General features: G+C 44.2%; 1 protein-coding gene across 5 annotated transcripts in view; it reads left to right on the forward strand.

Moving 5' to 3' along the window:
- The first annotated feature begins 5,854 nt into the window (after positions 1-5,854).
- Positions 5,855-19,694, forward strand: part of Slc35e2b (solute carrier family 35 member E2B) — a 33,587-nt gene continuing 19,747 nt past the window's right edge. The window contains exons 1-4 of one of the 5 annotated variants that reach the window (XM_059255537.1): positions 5,855-6,286; positions 8,558-8,624; positions 10,954-11,060; positions 15,887-16,006. The gene's annotated coding sequence lies outside the window, so the exon portion shown is untranslated. The remainder of the gene's footprint in view (positions 6,287-8,557; positions 8,625-10,953; positions 11,061-15,886; positions 16,007-19,694) is intronic. The other 4 variants (XM_059255540.1, XM_059255539.1, XM_059255538.1 and 1 more) reach the window with 4 other exon arrangements.

Consider the following 19,694-nt stretch of genomic DNA (forward strand, 5'->3'; position numbering starts at 1 on the left):
GGCCACCCTATCCACAAGAGAAACCCTTGCCCTCACTGATAGCACCATGGCTCTGAGTTGGCCAGGTGCCCACCCTAAAGCAATATAGCATGGTCTCTTAGGGGGAGGGGCACAGCCACCTCTGCAGAGAGAAGGTCACATGTAGTGCCCAAAGCTGGGATAGAAAAGTAACTACCAAGGCCAAAGACCATGGCCATGCAGCGTCTCAGGTGTAGTGTCCTCAAGTCAGGCTGCACTGTCATCAGGAAGAGCACTGAGACCAAAGTGGAAGTGAGTCTCAGAGTCCCAGTGCTGCAAGGGGGTGAGGGAAGCCACCTGACCCTCACCCACCATCCATCCAAATACCTAGTCTAGGTCGGGGTAGCTTTAAGCCAGGCAAACCTCTACCAGCCCCTAGCAGCCTGGATGTGGTGGGCACTGGCACTCCAGACTACTTACTGCCTGTGTGTCGAGAGCTTGTTGAGTACTAGAAAAATAATATGACCACTGGGGTGCCTGCTTCTATGCAGCCCTGACCCTGTCTAGGCCCCAGCATGGTTCTCAAGACAAACAGTCCTGTGCTGAGCAAAGGGCCAGCCAGTGGCCCTTATACACCCACCTTGTAGGCCAGCCCAGGCCCCAGGTGGTCATTACCTGCTCTGTTTAGACCCACTTTGCTTGTTAGGACAATGACAGTGTCAAGACTCTCAGGTTCACTTTTAGTTAGGTCTACATACCTTTTACCTCCCTACTGAACCGCCATGAGTACTGACCCTGAGGGCGCTAATCACAGATGTAGTCAGAAGAACTCAGGAACCCACTGACAGCAAGAATGACTGTTGTTTGCTGGAACATACCCAGTACCTGGGGCCTCACCTTGTGAAGTGAAGCGTCTCTCCGAGCAGGGTGCCAGTGTTCCTCAAACTGCTCATTGTATGTGACAGCCCCACATTACCCAGGACCCATAACTCAGTCTCCTTGTCCAGAGCCTGCATCCCTTCCATGGCCTAAAGGACACTTGGAGGCTGGGAGTCAGACCCAGCACTGCCCAAAGACTCTGAGCCAGAGATGTGGCTCATTAGGAGTGTTAGAAACCTGCTCCCAGGGCCATCCACACTCCTGGCAATGACTGTTGACCTTGGACCCTTGACCTTCTTTGTTTTGAGAAGCAAAGGTATGAGAGAGGAGAGAATTAAGAGAGGGATCACATCAGCCCTTTAGACATAACTGGAGGCCTAGGCATGGTGTCCAAGCAGCACCCAGTGTTTAACCCCATGCATAACTTTAATCCCAGCACTTGGGAGGCACAGACATGCAGATCTCTGTGAGTTCGAGGTCAGTCTGCCTGGTCTACAGAGTGAGTTCCAGGACAGCCACATCTACACATCCTGTCTTGAAAAAACAAAACCCAGCTGATGGTGGTGGCACACGCCTTTGATCCCAGCACTGGGCAGGCAGAGGCAGATGGATTTCTGTGAGTTCGAGGCCAGCCTGGTCTACAGAGAGAGTTCCAGGGAAGCCAGGACTGTTACACAGAGAAAACCTGTCTCAAAAAAACAAAAAAACAAACAAAAAAATTCAATTAATTAATTTTTAAAGAAAAAACAAAACCCAAAACAAAAAAAGTAATATGTAATCTAAGTGTTAATATTAGTAATTAAGACTGGAATAATGGCCTGGATGTGGTGGCACACACCTGTAATCATAGAACTTGGAAGGTTGGAGACAGGAGGATCGTGAGTTCAAAGTCATCTTCAGCTATATAGCAAGTTCAAGACAAGTTCTGGGCTATATAAGAACCACTTTCCAAAACAACTAAAAAAGAAACTCATGGTTGCCAATGGGAGACATCTAACAGATTAAATCTTTATTAGCTGGAAAAGCCAACAAAATTGACACAACTTTTGGATTTACTGCTTCTCAAATTCTGATGTTGTAGAAGGACACAACTATGTCTGTCTGATTTTCTGACATAACTTGATCATAATAAAAGGGTGGTGAGGAACACTGGGTGTTGGCCTATGCTCAGTACTGAGCCCAAATGAGGACAGACCCAAGTGGGTCCTATCACCCACCCTCCTGTTCAGGTCAGAAGTCTTACCCCTTGGGAACTGCCTGCTTCCTAATGCTTTGAAGGTCAGCAGCCTGGCCTCCTAGAACATTACCTGAGGCACAGCCTCATTCCTTCCCTACTGTCTGCCTCCAAGAGAAATCCTGTCACCTCTGTGTAGAGGGAAAGCAGCAAGATACCAGAGGTCAACCCAAAATAATAGATAATAACCGGTGATTGGGGGAAAAACAATTAAGTCAATACCCGAGCTAGCTTGGAGAATAGTGTTTACCTAACATTCAAGAAGACCTGGGTTCTATCCCCAGAACTGTGTAAACCAGGAATGGTGCCCCAAACATGTAATCCTAGCATTGAAGAGGTTTGGGGAGGAAAATCAGTAATTCAGGGTCATCCTTAGCTACATAAGAAGATTGAGAGCTGGCTGGTGACAGTGCACACCTTTAGTCTCAGCACCCCAGAGGCAGAAGCAGGTGGATCTCAGTGAGTTCAAGGCCACCCTGGTCTACAAAGTGAGTTCCAGGACAGCCAGGACTGTTACACAGAGAAACCCTGTCTTGAAAAAAAGAAGAAGAAGAAGAAGGAGAAGGAGAAGGAGAAGGAGAAGGAGAAGAAGAAGAAGAAGGAGAAGAAGAAGAAGGAAGAAGATTGAGGCTAGCCTGTGCTACATGAGATCTCTCTTAAAACAGGTATACATATAAATAAGCACTCTACCATGAGCTACATTCCCAGTCTTGTTTCTACTTTTTGAAACAGGGTGTCACTAAGTTTCCCAGATAGGCCTTGAATTCACTGTGTGGTTCAGGCAAGCCTTAAACTTGTGATCCTCTTGCCTCAGCCACCCAAGTAGCTGGGAATACAGTCCTGGGTCACCAAGCCCAGCTTTAAAAAAAAAAATAGCTAAAGAAATGAAAACATTAAGATCTCCATAGTCAAATTATCTAAGAGGTTTAAAACAGACTTTTATTTTCTTTGTAAGAATCTGTATCTGACGGATGTAGGCCTTGGCAGATTTCAAGATCTCTGACGTCTTCTGCAAACTAAGTTTGGGCGACATAGAGTTGCCCTCCAAATGTTCAGGGGTTTCTGTAGCAGTAAAGAATCATTTCACTTCAATTTTTTTAAGATACAATTTTATTATTTTTGACTATGTGTACATGTTTCTTCAGGTCCCTGAGCCATCTCTTCAGCCCCTATTTATTTATTTATTACTTTGTGTGTGTGTGTGTGTGTGTGTGTGTGTGTGTTGGTGTGTGTGTAAATTAGGGGTCAATTTTTTCTTCCTGTCTTGTCAGTTCCAGGGATCAAACTCAGGTTGTCAGGCTTGGCAGTGTCTACCCACCGAGCCAGCTCACCAGCTATGACTCTACCACATTTTTGTTTAGGCTTTTTATTACAGTGAGACATATCTGTTGCTGGCAGCACCAATCTACTTCAGAAAAGATGATGGGCATTGAAGAAACTCCATGTAGGCAAAGAAACTGCCCTTGCCTTAATTGCTGACAGTTACTGTCCAAACTGGACCAGTAGGAGGCAAAAAGGGTGACTACAGAGCTTTGCCAAGACAAGGTAGGACAGTCCTTCAGAATTCCTGCTTCACAGGAAAGTCTGTCAGATATTCTCGGCCTGTAGGCCAAAGCTGGATGCCCCAGTGTTACAGAGGAACTTTGGGTGACTTTCCAGACAGCCTGATGTCCCTGTCATTAGATAACATTTCGTCTTTCTTGAGTCTTTAATGGAGTTGAAGACTAGTTTTCCTTAGTTATAATAAAAAGTAAATTAGGGACAAAACTTTAGACTCACCAAGATAGGATAATTGAGTGTTTTCTCTAATTTTGTCAAATACAAATAGACTGGAGATTGTAACTGTAATTCTTAATAACTTTCTCTTGTATATAATCTTACTATGATAATGTTAAAACCTTCCTCTTTAATTAGACAAAAAGGGGGAAATGCTGTGGAATAATCCTTCTTTATACTATGAATATGTATTACTCTCATTGGTTAATTAAAAAAGCTTACAGGCTAGTAGCTGGTCAGGAATTCAGGTGGGAAAGCCAAACTGAGGATGATGAGATGAGGAAGGGCAGAGTCAAGGGAGATGCCAGCCATCTGCTGAACAAAAAGGATGTATAAAAAAAAAATGAGGTAACAAGCCATGAGCCATGTGACAAAGTATAGATAGATACATGGGTTAATTTATATGTAAGAGTTAGCTAGTAACAAGCCTGAGCTATCAGCCTAGCATTTGTAATTAATACAAGCCTCTGTGTTTATTTGAGACGGGCTGTGGGACAGGAAAACTTCTGCCTACTTATGGCACCAAATGTGGAGCAGGAATTTCCACATAAGACCTGAGAAAGCTTAAAAAAAGGTTCTAAATGCACAGAAACGGAGCCACACTAGGCTTCCTTGTCTCATGCCAGCCACATCTCCAGACAACTGCCTGCGAGATGGAGCTGGCCGCCAATGGCCATGAGCCAAGTGCTGGGCAACATATGTAGATGGGAGTTTTCCTGCCCCACAGCCACAGTCAAACACACAGAGGCTTATGTTAATTACAGAGCCTCAGTTGATGGCTCAGGTTTGTGATGGATTAGGGCTTCATTTTCATTTTGATAGGTGATGCTATCCATGTGCTAAGATCACAGAGTCCATTGTGCTAAGGTCTGGCTCCTATTAAGGCCCTGCTTACAAGTGCTGAGATTAAAGGTGTGTATCACCATGCCTAGCCCTTAGCCTTCTTGTAGAGATCAGATTATACCTGTTGCTCCGTGTCTTAATTCTATAGCTGTGAAGAAACTCCATGACCAAGGATCATTATCAAAGGAAGCATTTAATTAGGGGCTTACTTATGCCAATTTGTACTATACCATTTAAATGAAGCAGTGTTCTCATCACTGAAGATTACAAAATCAAAATATCAACTCTGAAAAATGCTGAAGATACTCATGTCCTGCAGTATCAAATATTCAGCCAAGACTTAATTATTTCTGTGAAAATAAAGAAGCACGCCTTCTTATTCATAAGCCAGTTTGCTTTCATCTTTAGAAAGTGGTAAAATTGCATGCTTACCAAACGAGAACTGGTTTTTGTTCGTTTGTTGAGACAGTTCTCCCTACATAGCCCTGGAACTCACTAAATAGAGCAGTCTGGCCTCTGCCTGCCAGCAAAGAATTGTAATTTAAGGTTGATTATCAGTAAATGTTTGATTTGTATATGGAAAGGGTTTTCCAGTGGAAAAGCTTTAAGAAGCTCCATTTTAACTGATTCTGGGTGATATTTGAAGGAGAAACCTTACTGACTTTCAAAAAACCAAGAAAAAAGCAAATAAAGGAAGGTTTGATGAGAAGTAGCGCTTTACAGGCCGATCTCCAGCTGAGGAAAGAGGCAGCCTCAAACCTTCCCACGAAAGAACCTTCAGTGATAAAACGGCCTGCAGGAGGAACCTTCCCCGCCACAGCTCGTGACTCGGCGTCATCCGAGACCCAGAGAGTTCGGTGCAGGGGTTGTTCCGGGTGTTCGCCTGTAAGCGCTTTGGTCTTCGCTAAATTTGACTTTCCAGTCAGACTTTAGGCTCCTTCATTTCAAAATCCAGGTTTGACTTACAGTTTGCAGCCTGAGCGAACCGACCCCTCCCCTCCTGGTCTCGGTGGAACGTTCTGGGATGTACCAAAAGGTGACAAGGGGGAGACGTCGTTCGTTCAGCCTTACGGGCCTGGAGTGGTGCTGTAATTTAAGACTCGGCCCTCCTCTCCCCGCCCCACCCCGCACACACGCGCGCACGCGCCTGCGCCCGGTGGTTTGCAGCCAGACATCACCGCGGGTGCCGGCTCCGGTTTGGAAGGTGCCAATGTGTGCCTGCAGGGGGCGCTGCCTAGCGGCTCGTCCTCACTAACGCGCAGGAGTCCTGAGGCACCCGCTTCCGTGGTGGCGAGTCGTCCGCCGCAGCTTCCTGCGCGTCACGTCCGGTTCCCTCCCACGCCCGTGTGCCCTGCCAGCGGGCCGCCAGGGGGTGTGTAGCCCGGGCCCTCGGCTCGGAGGCGACTCTCGTCAGTGTGAGGCCGCTCGGCCCCGAGTCGGCGGCGTCGGGAACCTGGCAGTGTCGTCCATGGGCACGGGCGGAAGGCACTGAGTAAACTCCGGTGGCATCCCTCAGAACTGAGTCACCAGGTCAAGTCGGAGGCCGTTGGCACCCGGCGCCCAGGTGGCGGCGGACTCGCAGGGCTGGACGCACAGGTAGGGTGGAGACTGGGGTGGGCGCCGGCGGCATCGCGGGCGGGCTGTGACCGCGTTAGGCGTCAGGGAGGAGGCGCCGCCCGGATGGCAAGGGCAGGCACCCTGTCATCTGTCGGCGTCTACTATATGTGTTTATATGTGTTAATTTATATGCTGTGGAAGGGGCCAGGTCCCAAGCTGCAACTTCATCTTTGCGAGCTGGCGGTTTTTTTCTCAACTGGTACTTTCTCGGCATAAAACAGACAGTTTGGCTGTAACGTTGATGGTTTGAATCCTTGAAGCGTGCAAAAGAATAAAACAAAAAGCAAAACACTACCGTTTAGAGGTGGGTTCCTTGTTCACCGTTTTTGTTGTTGTTGTTTACCTCCCCCCCCCATGAATGTAATCTACTAAAAATAAACCTGAAAACATTTTGTTGTTGTTTCTTTTGAGACAAGGTCTTTCTTAAGGGGTAGCCCAGGCTGAACTTGAACTTGTGACCCTTCTGCCTCAGCCTTTCAGTACTGGAATTACAGGACTGTACTATCACTATCTATGGGTACAAAGCACATTTGAAAGGAGAATGAAACAGTTTTAAATTTAAAGGGGGGGGGCATTAAGTGAGGAGATAGGAAAGCTTTTAAAGTGACTTTTTTCCGGTGTAAACAAATGAGAACAACATAAAGGTCCTGTCTGCCACATGGAGGTGTTGTGGCTGGTAATGTGGATGCCCTCAATTATTTGTGCCTTTAATCTGAGCATACCACACAAATGGTCCGGAAAACATCCATTCCTCAAAAGTGATAAACACTTCCTTAGAGCCTCAAAAGTTGCAGTGTGTTGCTGTAGTCAGGAGTGACTGTCCCTCACTCAGTACAAATTTTTCACTACTGAGTAGTCTGAGGTTTCCAGTGTCAGTGTTAGCAGCAAGATGGGGTGGACAGAATGTTAGTCTATGCAGGCCCTTTTCTTGGTGGTTTCCCTGAGATAAACTCTCAGACATACATGATACAGATTTTATATATTTTCTCTAAATCACCACTGACCAATCCAGATGTCCTGGCCAGGTATTTGAGAACATCCTCAGTCCTCCATTTCAAAACAGACATTCCATTCCATCTATCCCTATTCTCTTCTTCCTTGCCCCTCCAGTTGGTGCTGGGCTTTGAGCATGCTAGGCTAGCCTTCTACCAGTGAGCTACATCCTCCACTAAGGACAGGCTTTTTTTGTTTTGTTTTGTTTTTCGAGACAGGGTTTTTCTGTGTAGTTTTGCACCTTTCCTGGAACTCACTTTGTAGACCAGGTTGGCCTCGAACTCACAGAGATCCGCCTGCCTCTGCCTCCCAAGCGCTGGGATTAAAGGTTTGTGCCACCACTGCCCGGCCCAGGCTTTTTTTTTTTTTTTTTTTTTTAAAAATTTGTATGTGAGTACACACATGCCATGGCATATATGTGGAGGTGGATTGGCAGAAAGTCCCTTTCCCCCCTGAGCTATCACTTTAGCCCAAGAACAGACATTCTTAACCTGGGATCCATGGAACTAGAATATGGAAAAATTAAATGTTGAATGGGGTGAAGAATGGTATCCTGAGCCAGGCATGGTAGTGTATGTCTATGATTCTAGCATTCTGGAGGCTGATACAGGAGAGCTGACACATTCAGGGCCAGCCTGGGCTACCACTCAAGATCTTGTCTCAAAAAAAAATTGCCTGCTAATCTCAGGCAATGACTGTTGGTCCTTGTAGCTTTGACTTCATGTCTTTGCTGCTGGTCTAGAGCACTGTGTGGCTTGTTTTCCTCTCAGCTCTGTGTACACATTTTTGACAGCCTGTAGTAGAAGCTCATGAGCCAGGTCCTGCCAGCAAGGTGGTCTTTTTGTTTGTTTTGGTTTTTTGAGACAGGATTTCTCAGTGTAGCTCTGGCTGTCCTGGAGCTCTGTAGACTAGACTGGCCTCAAACTCATAGATCTGCCTGCTTCTGCAGTGCTGGGATGAAAAGGTGTCCACCACCACTGCTTGATCAGCAAGAGAGTCTTAATAAACCAGTGGAAGGGTAGTTACAGCTTAGTTTTTATCTGTTCTCCTGGGACTGTACTATATAATCTGAGAGGGACATGGTGACTCAGACCTTTACAGTCAGTGATAGGTTAGTGTGGCTCTTGTTCTACACACCACAAGATCAAGCTGACCAGCTCTAACTGGCTCCCAGGCCCATGTAGGTCAGATCACCTGCCAGTTCTTAACTGCAAGCAGCTTGTTGCCAGATCTCTGCTGACTTTCGGGTTTTTGCAGGCCAAGACTTTATCTCTGTAATGGATGTGAATTGTGGGCTGGGAAGACAGAACTGGATCAGGACTAGGTGAGTCAGACTCTGTCAGGACTAGAGCTGTGTAGCCCTTGGTTCATCTATAGAGCCAAACTTGGCCCCCAAAGGTCTTTTCTGCTTCATCAGGAGCTTGTCCATGTGTTATTATAGTAGCCAACAAATAATCTTTAATTTTTTTTAAAAAAAATTATTATTTTATGTGTATGAATGTTTGTTTCCTGTGGTTGTCTCTGAACCTTGTGTGTGCCTATTGCCCTCTGAGACAAGAAGAGGGCATAAGCATCGGATCCCCCGAAACTGGAGTTACAGATGGGTATATGCTACAGTGTGTGTGCTGGGAACCAAACCTGGGTCCTCTAGAAGATCGGCCAGTGCTCTTAACCACTGAGCCATCTCTGCAGCTCCAAACAATCCTCTAATTCTACCATCCTTACAGTGATTAGGGAGCCCATAGCTATCTTAATCCTAGTGACTGCATGCTACTTGCTCTGTTCTGTTCCCTCTGGATTGGTAACTGTCTTTTGTGCTTTTGCAGGGTAAAAGGGAGAATAGTTTGTTGAGCACTGCCTGGGAGAAGTGAACTGGGCAGTCACTAGAGTGCTCCTGCATCTGATAACTGTCTTCACTACTGAATCTGGCTTCCATTGTCTATAGTATTTGCTTACTGCTCAATTTGGGATTCCTGACCTTTGACTCTGCAAGATAAACAGGGCTGTACTCCATGCTCAGTGTTGTTCAGAGTTCTTTCCGTCTTCAGCCTGATGTGAATAACTGCTCAGAAGTCTCTTCTCTTAATATGATCATGTGTATATGTGTATCTGTGCACTACTTTAGTGCCTGGTACCCACAGAGGCCAGAAGAGTACAGAAGAGTACTGTAACTGGCGTTACAGGTAGCTGTGAGCTGCTGTGTGGTTGCTAGGAATTGAATCTGAGTTTTCTGGAAGAACAGCCAGTTCTTACCTGCTGAGCCATCTCTTTGGCCCTGATAATTTCTTTTTTTTCTTTCTTTTTTTTAATGGTATTGTGATTTGAACCTAGGGTCTCAAATATGCTAAATAAGTACTCTATCACTAAACTATACCCTTAACCTTCTCCCCCACCCTCCAGAAGCTGAGGACTGAACCCAGGGCCTTCAAGCGCTCTACCACTGAGCTAAATCCCCAACCCACCCACCCACCCTTTTTTTTTTTTTTGCTTTTTATTTTGAGACAAAGTCTCACTCAGTTGCCTATGCTAGTCTTGAACTTGCTTTGTAGCCCAGGCAGACCATGAATGTGTGATTCTCCTGGTAGCTAGGATTATAGGCCCTTGACCAAGCCCAGCCCTTCTGGAACTTGTATTCTTATTGCTTCCCCCCAGATTCTGGTAATGTCTCCTTAGTCTTTTAATCTGCTACCTCTGTGCTGCATTCTAGGTGGTGAACATAGCTCCCCCCCTTCAGTAGAATAACTTTTTCTTTTTATGGGTATGCTTATTTTTAAAATTAATCATTCATTCATTCATTCATTCATTTATTTATTTATTTATTTATTTATTTGAGACAGGGTTTGACTACATAGCCCTACTAGGTTGGAACTCATTATGTGGAACAAGCTAGCCTTGACCTCACAGAGCTCTATCTCCCTCTACCTCCAAAGTGGTGGGATTAAAGGTGTGTAGTAGTCAATTTTTTTCTGTCCTGCCTGCCAGCTCTCCAATAATGACATGGAGACTTATTATTAATTATGAAAGCTCGGCCCATAGTTTAGACTTGTTTCTAACTAGCTCTTATAACTTAAATTAACCCATTTCCATTAGTTTACATGCTGCCTTGTGGCTCATGGCTTGTTACCTCTGCTCCTGCACATCCTGCTTCCTCTGCATCTGGCTGGTGACTCCACCTTCTTCCCAGTGTTCTCTCTGCCCCGAAATTTCTGCCTAGCTATTGGCTGTTTAGCTTTTTATTAAAAAAAAAAAAAAATCCCAGTGACATATCTTCACAGAGTGTAAAGGAATATTTCACAACAGTGTAAACACCATGGCTAGAAAGTTTTTCTTTATTTTATTTTCACTATTTTTAAGTTATGTGTAGGTATGTGTCTTAGTTATTTTTCTTTTTTCTTTTTTTTTTTTTTTTTTGTTTTGTTTTTTGAGACAGTGTTTCTCTGTGTAGCTTTGCGCCTCTCCTGGAACTCACTTGGTAGCCCAGGCTGGCCTCGAACTCACAGAGATCTGCCTGGCTCTGCCTCCCAAGTGCTGGGATTAAAGGCGTGTGCCACCACCGCCCGGCTCTTAGTTACTTTTCTATTGCTGTAATGATACACATGACCAAGGCAACTTGTAAAAATAAAAACATTTTATTGTCTTGCTTATAATTTCAGAGGATGAGTTCATGACTATCATGGAGAGCATGGCAGCAGGCAGACAGGCATGGTGCTGGAGCAGTCACTAAGAGCTTACATGCTGAGATAACATCGAGGCAGAGAGAGTGAGTGTGTGCATACACTAACTGGAATGGTATGGGCTTTTGAAACCTCAAACCCACCCCCAGTGACACACTTCCTCCTGTAAGGCCACACCTCCTAATCCTTACCAAACAGTTCCACCAACTGAGGACCAAACATTCAAATATATGAGCTTGTAGGGGCTGTTCTCATTCAAACCACCACATTCCACTCCCTGGCCCCAAGAAGTTTGTAGCCATATCATAATGCAAAATGCATTCAGACCAACTTTAAAAGTCTCCATAGTCTTTTAATCAAAAGTCCAAAAATTTTGAAGTTCAAAATATTGACTGGTGTATGCCTTTAATCCCAACATTTGGAAGGCAAAGGCAGATAGATCTCTGTGAGTTCAAGGCCAGCCTGGTCTACAGAGAGAGAGTTCCAGGACAGCCAGAGCTGTTACACAGAGAAACCCTGTCTCAAAAAAAGCCAAGAATCTCTTTTGAGTAAAGCAGTCTCAATCAATCAATCTCTCTCTCTCTCTCTCTCTCTCTCTCTCTCTCTCTCTCTCTCTGTTTTTTTGTTTTTTTGAGACAGGGTTTCTTTCTGGAACTTGCTTTGTAGATCAAGCTGGCCTTGAACTCACAAAATCCACCTTCAACACAGTCTCTTAAGTGTAATCCCCTGTAAGGTGAAAAATCAAATCACATGCTTCCAACATACAACGGCACAGAACATACATTTCCATTCCAAAAGGGAGGAAGGGGGGACAGTGAGGAAATACTGAACCAGAACAAAAGCAAGCACGGCAACTCCAAATCCTGTTGGTCATGTCTGCCGTCAAAAGGCTTAGAGGACCCTCCGGCTCTCCACTCCTTCCTAGCTTGGTTGACTCCAACAGTGTTTGTATGCATGTGGGTGTGTGCGTGTGAGGACAGGTGCCCTCTGAGGCTAGACTTGAGATACCTGGGAGCTGGAGTTAGAGGTGATGGTAGCTGTTCATTGTGGGTGCTGGGAACTGAAGGCTGCTGAAAAGCAGCAAGCATTCTTAACGTCTGAGCCGTTTCTCTAGCCCAACTTTATGTGTATGAGTGTTTTGCCTGCATACATATGTGTGTGAACCACATGTGTGCATGGTGCCCATGGAGTTCAGAGAAGGATCCCTGGAACTGAAGTTAGGGATGATTGTGAGTCACCGTGTGAGTGCTCAGTCTGGGTCCTCTGCAAGAACAGGTACTTTTCAACCACTAACCCATCTCTTCAGCCCCTGGCCTTGATTTCTTGATCATGCTTCGGCCTACTAGTATTGCATGTTTATGACACCATGCCCCCTCTAGCCCTTTTGTTACTCATTTTTAAAGTTTATTTAATTTTTTTTTTTTTTTTTTTTTTTTTTGGTTTTTCGAGACAGGGTTTCTCTGTGTAGCTTTGTGCCTTTCCTGGAACTCACTTGGTAGCCCAGGCTGGCCTCGAACTCACAGAGATCCTCCTGGCTCTGCCTCCCGAGTGCTGGGATTAAAGGCGTGCGCCACCACCGCCCGGCACTTAGCCCTGTCTTGAAAAAAATTGATTATTATGTGTGTGTGTGCATGCCATCATGGCATGTATGGAGGTCTCAGGACAACTTACAGGAGTTGGTTCTCTCTGCCATGTGGATTCCTGAGATTGAACTCAGGTTATTATGCTTGGCAGCAAGCACCTTTACATGTTAAGCTGTCTTACCATCCCTCTAGATCTTGATCTTTTGGAGTAGGGTCTTGCTTGGTAACCTTAGCTGGCCTGGGATCCTCCTGCTCAGCCTCCTTGAGACTTGAGATTACAGATGTGCATCAACATACCTGACTCTTATAACTTTACTTGGGGTCCATTGTTTTGTTTTGTTGTCTTGGTTTGGTTTCTTGTTTTTTGTTTAACCCATCATTTGAAGGTGTTTCTGGTGTTGTTTAAACATTTTAGGCCTGCTTTAATCCTAGCACTTGGGAGGCAGAGACAGGTGGATCTCTGTTCAAGACTGGCATGGTCTCTATAGTGCGTTCCAGGCCAACCAGAGTTACATAGTGAGATCCTGTCTGAAGAAAAAAAAAAAAAATTAAAACTCACAATTCTGAGACACATTTCTATTTACAGAAGAGCTATATGGGTTTGCCAGTGCATCCTCAACTCAGTAGATTTCTGGATCAGCATATTATTGGTATAAATGTTTTAGAAGTTAGAAAAGTAGCTGCCTGGTGATTCTCATGGGTTTATGTTGGCCAAGGCCTGTGGGAGTTTCTGTGCCCTGTACCGGCCTTCCTCACAGTGCCTTGTCAGGTCATTACTGGGCAGAGTGGGGGGTTGGTCAAAATGCCAATTGTCACAAAAAGACTGTGTGCTAGGGTTAAGTGTCTACACTGGCATATGAGGGTTCCCTGGGCCCTGCTCTGCATGTGGTGGGCAGCAGCACAGATCTGCTGATGGAGCCTGGGTCCCCCTGCCTGCCTGCCTGTTCTGCTCTAGTGTGAAAGCCCAAATTCACCCCATCACCATCGAGCTGATGACCAGGTGAGGGATGATAGCACATCACACATAATGGGTGCCATAGGCATCTCTGAAGTTAGGGCTGAAAAGACCCTACAGTAATTCCAGGAACACCACTAACAGAATGTGGCTGGGCTAACGCACAGCCTTGTCCTGGTCATGAAGTTAGACCCTGTATCTTAATCATTTTTATTGCTGTGAAGAGACACCATGACCACACTCTTACAAAAGAAAGCATTTAGTTGAAGCTTGCTTACATTTACAACGTGTTACATTTACAAGGCCATTGCTGAACCCATACAGGCTTATCTGTTGACCATTTTAAAGGTAGAGCTGTTGGTGTTTTTGGAAAATTATCAGTTGTGCCCTGTTCTTGTATGACATGGATGGCTGGTGAGCACTCATTAGAATAATATCTTTTAATATTTCTCTCAGAAACATGTACTAAGTTCGGAGAGGTAGGACCACTGCAGGAGGAAGGGTAAGGTTTTAGCTCTTAGCTCTGACCTCTTGGCTTTCTTCTTTGCATTGGTTCTGTGTTTCTTTTTCTTTTTTTTTTTTTTTTTTTTTTGGTTTTTCAAGACAGGGTTTCTCTGTGTAGCTTTGCGCCTTTCCTGGAACTCACTTGGTAGCCCAGGCTGGCCTTGAACTCACAGAGATCCGCCTGCCTCTGCCTCCCGAGTGCTGGGATTAAAGGCGTGCGCCACCACCGCCCGGCTGGTTCTGTGTTTCTTATCTAATAAGAAGGTTGGTTACATCTACAACAAGGTTTAGTCCATTATCACTGGCAGGGAGCATGGCAACACACACAGACATAGTGCTGAGGAAGCAGCTGAGAGTTCTACATCCAGATCCACAGGCATCAAGAAGAGAAAATATAGCTGGGCACTTTAATCCCAGCACTCGAGAGGCAGAGGTACGTGGATCTCTATGAGTTCCAGGCCAGCCTGGGCTACAGAGTGAGTTCCAGGAAAGGTGCAAAGCTATACAAAGAAACCCTGTCTTGAAAAACCAAAAAAAAAAAAAAAAAAAAAAAGAGAGAGAGAGAGAGAAGAGAAAATGTGACACTGTGCGGCAATCTTGTGTCTTTTTGACACATCCAAGTGTACTTGGAATCTGTTGATGTAGGCAGATGTGGCAGAGGTCTTGTTCTGTGAGGAAAGGACAGTGCTTGCTTTCTTGGGTAGATATTAGGTGTATTCTGTTCTGTTTGATTTGTCGGCTCCCAATTGTGTGAGATACCCATTGTCCACGTCTCCATGGTACAGCTTGACTCTTACTTAAGTGTCTCTCAGTGAAATGCCTTGTTGATTATCTCCCTCTTTCCCTTCCTTCCTCCTTCCTTCCTTCCTTCTTTCCTTCCTTCCTTTCTTTTTTATTCTTTTGTGGAGAGGGGCAAAAGGAGGGGTGGGAGAGTTGAAACACATCACTACACTTCCCAAGTTGGCCTCAAACTTAGGATCCTCCTGCCATAGCCTCCCCAGTGCTGGGATTACAGACTTGCACCACCATCCCTACATACACTGACTCTTGAAAGGTCCTGTGTAAACAACTGATGTGAAATCTGTTTGCATTTGCACTGTCAGATAGTTCTCTGATCAGTGGAGTGAACAAAATCCATCCATGTCTCTGTGGGGGTGGCTTCTCTCAGTGGCTCCTTGCTTGGCTGCCCTTGAATCATCAAAGGGCATGAAACATGATCTGAAACTTGGACTTTTCTTTGAGGTTCTCTTACTTCACTGCTGGGGATATTGGGCCCCTTCTTTCTGTCTGCTGCTTATAGATCCTGGGTCTTCATTTGAATCCACAGTTGGTGGTAGGAATTTCTACTGCTTGGTACAGTCAGAAATGCTTACATTGGGGTAGGTTAGGCTTTATTCTGTGACCTTGACTGTGGCAGCATGCATACTGGGGTGCAGATGTTTCATGATACTAATGCCCAGCAGTGAAGAGGGAAACAGGAAGAACTGTGTTTGGCTGGAGGGTCTTAGACAAGCCCAGCAGAAATGTGAATGTAACATCTTATAATGGTGAGCATATGCACATGCCATGATGGGTGTCTCCACTCCTGAGGGCAAGCCAGCAGAAACACTTGGAGAGGATGAATGGATAACCCAGGTGTTGGTTCATACAGGATGCATGCACCATTATATAAATAGGGAGATGTTGCATGTTGATGATGTGAAGGAATGACTTGCTATGTGAATGAATCTGTTTAAAATTATTTTCTTGCTTACGTTATTGTTACAGGAAGTTAGTTCCTGGTTCCATGAATGTCCTAACCAGGCATGAGTGTGAAGGCTGGGATGTTGGGCTTTGTAAGGTCTCTTGATCCTTATATACTGCCTCCTAGAGCTCCTTGGTGTGCACACTGCCTCACCAGAGAACAAGGACCAGTTGCCTAGAATGTCGTGAATTCCTGATGAAAGCTAGTGAAATGATTGTCCTGGGAGAAAGAAATGGTTGAGCAAGGGTGAGTACATATTTGAACTCAAGCTTTGTTTTGTAATATTTGTAACCTGCTTGAATTATCTGCCGATGCTGAGAACACAGAACTTCACTCATCTCTGTGTTTGTAGACCGGATAGATGTTTGTTGAGTGTCATTTTACACATTTTTTAAAAATTAGATTTTACTTATTGTGTATATGTTGGCAGGTTGGTGGTGAAATGTGTGCAATGGTGTGGGAGCAGAGGCCCAAAGACAACTTGTAGGAGTCAAGTTCTCTGTTCCACTGTGGGGAATCCCGGGAATCCCAGGATTGGTGATACCCACTGAGCCATCTTGCTGACTCTGTTGAATGTCACTCTTGCTCTGCAGATGAGTATAGTGTTGGAAGCTCAGTGGTAGCTACAGAATATATATACTGTTTATATACTGTTTGTTGGGTTATGTAGGTGGAAGTTTCTCTCCCTCCTGCCAGTTCCCAAATACCCAGCAGCCGCTTCCCAAATAATTGACTCGGAGGCTTAATATTACTTTATAAATGCTCAGCTCAGGCTTATTACTAACTAGCTGTTACCCTTAAATTAACCCACAATTCTTATCCATGTTTAGCCACATGGCTTGGTACCTTTTCTCAGTACAACATTCTCACCTTGCTTCCTCTGCGTCTGTCTGGTGACTCCTGACTCCACCCTTCCTCTTCCCAGAATTCTTAGTTTTTTCACCCCACCTATACTTCCTGCAGGCTACTACTGGTCAATCAGCGTTTTATTAAACCATTTCAAGTGACAAATCTTTACAGAGTACAAGACAATTATTCCACAGCATTTCCCCCACTTTTGTTTAATTAAAAATGAAAGTTTTAACTTTAACATAGTAAGATATACAACAAAAACAATTATTAAGTAAGAATTACAGTAACACTATCTAATTCATTTGCATTTGGCAAAATTAGAGAAAATAATTTATCTTAGTGAGTCTAAAGTTTTGTATCTAATTTACTTTCTATTATAACTAAGTAAAACTGTAATTATAATTATTTAGTTTTCAACTCCATCAAAGACCCCAGGAGGGTGAAATGTTACCTAATGACAGGGACCTCGAGCTGCCTGGACAGTCACCCAAGGTTCCTCTGCAATATTGGGGCATCCATCTTTGACTTGCAATCCTAACATATCTGACAGACTTATCGGTGAAGCAGGAGTTTTGAAGGACTGTCCACCTTGTCTAGGCAAAGTTCTGCAGTCACTTTGTTTGTGTCCTGCTTGTCCAGTTTGTACAGCATACTGTCAGCAGTTGCAGCAAAGGTACTTTTTTTGCCCACGTGGCTAGCTTTTGCCATAAAGAAAACAAACTCCGTATGGAGTTTCTTTGATGCCCATCATCCTCTTTGAAGTAATTGGTGCTGCCAGGAGCAAACATGTCTCCTTGTCATGAAAAACCAAAGTTATTAAAACATTTTAAACACCATATTCTGTAAGTTTTTGAAATGTTTGAAGATTACCTATCTATCTGAAATATATCTCTGTATACCTAGAAAACCTAACTAACGTGACTATAAGTTTGACTATTAAGATGACTATAAGGTTGTATTTCTTAATTATATATTACATTTTTAAATGAGCTGCATAAACATAATACCCTAAACAAGAGTATAAATATACATACAGTATAATAAAATTAACTTTAAATTTGTATCAGTAAACCAAAACCCATACTAATGTAAAATATATAAGATTAACAGTTGTTTTTTAGATTAAAGTAGATTCAATAATCTACCCTTTTTTTCTATCGTTTCTATATCCCCTCTCTTCTTTTCAGAACAAGATCCCTGAATCTAATCTCCTTTGTTTACCTTTTTTCCTGACCATTATCCATAACAACTGTAACTAACCCCCCTAAACTATGACAAACATTTGTAATTTTTTGGGGGGAATGTGAGCGTGGGTCTCTAGATTACTTCCTGCTGACTGGGGGCACTGGTAGTCTTTGGGTGACCCTGAGAAAATTTAGGATTATCGTCAAGTCCTGACTGGAGAATTCTGAAGCCGTTCTGGATACAGAACTCAGAGGAAACTGCAGCAGAGGCACTCTGAAACACTGGATCATCTGGGCCATCTGTTCTCACTGGAGATTTTTCAGGGGGTTTTCCTCAGTCAAATCTGATTTTTTTTTTTTTTTTTTTTTTTTTTTTTTTTTTTTTGGTTTTTTGAGACAGGGTTTCTCTGTGTAGCTTTGGAGCCTGTCCTGGAACTCACTCTCTAGCCCAGGCTGGCCTCAAACTCACAGAGATCCGCCTGCCTTTGCCTCCCGAGTGCTGGGATTAAAGGCGTGCACCACCACTGCCCAGCCAAATCTGATTTTTCTTAACCCAGAATGAATCCACAGCTTCTCATTTCCTGTGGAGATAAAAGCAGAACCTCTTCTCCAAAGTAACATATCTTTTGACTTAAATTTTGAAGTCAAGGCATTTTCAAAATATATAGGTTGGATTAATCCAGCAACATTTTCTTTAAAGATTTATTCATTTTATGTATATGAGTGCTCTATCTGCATGTACATCTTTATTGCAGAAGAGGGCATCAGATCCCACTATAAATGGTTCTATGCCACCATGTAGTTGCTGGGAATTGAACTCAGGTCCTCTGGAAGAGCAGTCAGTGCTCTTAACTGCTGAGCCATCTCTCTAACCCCCAGCTACATTTATAATCAAATGCCTCTTAGCAGCTGTTCCTGCTTCCTCAGCAGTAAAACAATTCAAAGACAACACAATAACATACAGTATCCAGACTCTCTGTATATTTTCCATCTTTATGTGGCTTTTTAAAATATTACTTTACTCCCCCTTTAAGGTAATAACTATATATTTTGCTGGGCAGTGGTAGCACACACTTTTAATCCCAGCACTCAGGAGGCAGAGGCAGGCAGATCTCTGTGAGTTCGAGGCCAGCCTGGTCTACAGAATGAGTTTCCAGGACAACCAAGGCTACATAGAAAAACCCTGTCTCAAAACAAACAAACAAAAAAAACTATATATTTCTTTTTCATGACTGTCTATACCTTCTGTTTTCTCTCCCAAGCCTTTTTTAAACACCTTGTGAACTGTTTAGAGGTTGTATGTTTGTTTGTTTGTTTGTTTTTTGAATCTGTCTTTACTGCACATCTTTATCTTTTTCTGACCTCATGAGCAATTAATCTGCTAAGCAGCTAGCTAGAATTAAAATGGCTGGCTCCATCCCATTCCTTGGCTTCTTGAGAGTCTAGCTTCATGGCAGAGGGAGCGACGTGTGTCACCCCCAACTCTGGGGAAGTTTTAGTTCCATGCCACCATTGAGTAGTGTTCTGCTGGCTGCTCATAAACACCATATAAGTGTTTGGCAGCAAGGCCTCTTAAAAGAGCCATGTGGTTTTTGCCACTAATTCTGAATCAGGAAGCTGTCTCTAAGAAGCCGCACCTCTGCACGCCACCAGCAGGCAGAGCCTACCGGAGAAAAGACTGTTACCAAGAAGCTGGATTTGACTCTGTTTTTATGTGCTTAGAATACTTTTTTAAGATTTCTCAGGTTTTTTGTTTTTGTGTTTTTCAAGACAGGGTTTCTCTGTGTTGTTTTGGTGCCAGTCTTGGATCTTGCTCTGTAGACCAGGCTGGCCTCGAACTCAGAGAGATCCGCCTTGCTCTGCCTCCCGAGTGCTGGGATTAAAGGTGTGCACCATCA

The sequence above is a fragment of the Peromyscus eremicus genome, chromosome 2 (genome assembly GCF_949786415.1).
Source record: "Peromyscus eremicus chromosome 2, PerEre_H2_v1, whole genome shotgun sequence".
In the NCBI taxonomy this organism is placed as follows: domain Eukaryota; kingdom Metazoa; phylum Chordata; class Mammalia; order Rodentia; family Cricetidae; genus Peromyscus; species Peromyscus eremicus.